Below are 1,259 nucleotides of genomic sequence, written 5' to 3'. Positions count from 1 at the left end.
GACTCAATGGCAACGGGTTTGGGTTTTTTTTTGTTTAACCAACTGCACGAGAGTACATGAATGAGGTGGTTAGTTTTCAGTGCAGGAGCCCTCTCTAAGTAGCAAGGTAATGGACCCTCTGGGTGAGCAGGAAGTAACTTTTATCTCCTGATCTGAATTCTACAATCCATACATGTGAGCTTGAGAGCGCTAGATGGAGTGTGTAGCTGATGCTGGATGCATTTTCTTGCTATTTGTTTGCCTGCATATCCCATTCTTACTGTTTTCACTATTATAGCTCTTGAATTTTTCATTTCATTCTACAGCACAGCAAATATCTTCCAGCCTTTTAAGCACCACCTCTGACAGTACAGTTAGCAAAAATGCATATCAGATGTTTTGAAGGCTTGTTAGTTCTGAATGTTGACCTGAAATTTGTCCAAAAGTGGAAGTGTATTATTGTTCATAATGATCAATAATCCACACATTAATTTTAATGACTTGCTGTAAATACATTTCTTATAACATCAAGACAGGAAAATCACAAGGTCCCCCCTAAAGCAGGATGCTGTTCAGAATGTGGAATTTGGGGATATTAGTGTTTAGTATTTGGGTTTTCTCAACACACAAGGTATAGGTAGTGTTGGGAACACTTGACCTTCTGACTTACTTTGAGCTACTATTTTTTAATAATAGTGTGATAACTTCATACGTTCATTTCTTAACTGGCTAATCCTACCAATCTCAGAAAGGAGTTGGATAAAAATGATCTTTATCTTTTCCATTTCATATGCCTTAAACAGTTTTTGTTTATAACATTCAAAACAAGCCAAGATTTGTGGTGTAAGCCAACAAAAATCCTCTCAGGTGTTTTAAAAATAATAGGAAAAGGTTTCTTGAACATTCTAAATGAAAGTTTTCTTTGTTTTGTTGCATTGGTGGGTCTTTTGAACAAATATGCCAAGGGAAAGATTTATGTAATGAAATTCCCATGTTTTAAGAGTCTGAAGAGGTTTGGATTTATGGCAGTCCCACCTCTAGCCCCACCGTTGAATCTTTGAGACAGTAAGCCTTCTGAATACGGCCCATGTCACAAAAACTTCTGCTGCTCCCAAGTTCTTTGAAATGACTGGAGAAAATTAAATACCAAAGAGCACCCGAAGGCAAGATATGCTAACTGACAAACTAAACCAAATGGCAGCTCGCGCCACCAGTTGATTTTATTCAGAAGCTGGAACCGAAGGAAGGGACTTTTCCTACTAAATTTCAGTAGTTACTAC

This window comes from Trichechus manatus, unplaced genomic scaffold (genome assembly GCF_000243295.1).
Source record: "Trichechus manatus latirostris isolate Lorelei unplaced genomic scaffold, TriManLat1.0 scaffold00004, whole genome shotgun sequence".
In the NCBI taxonomy this organism is placed as follows: Eukaryota; Metazoa; Chordata; class Mammalia; order Sirenia; family Trichechidae; genus Trichechus; species Trichechus manatus.
This window is presented reverse-complemented; position numbering follows the sequence as displayed.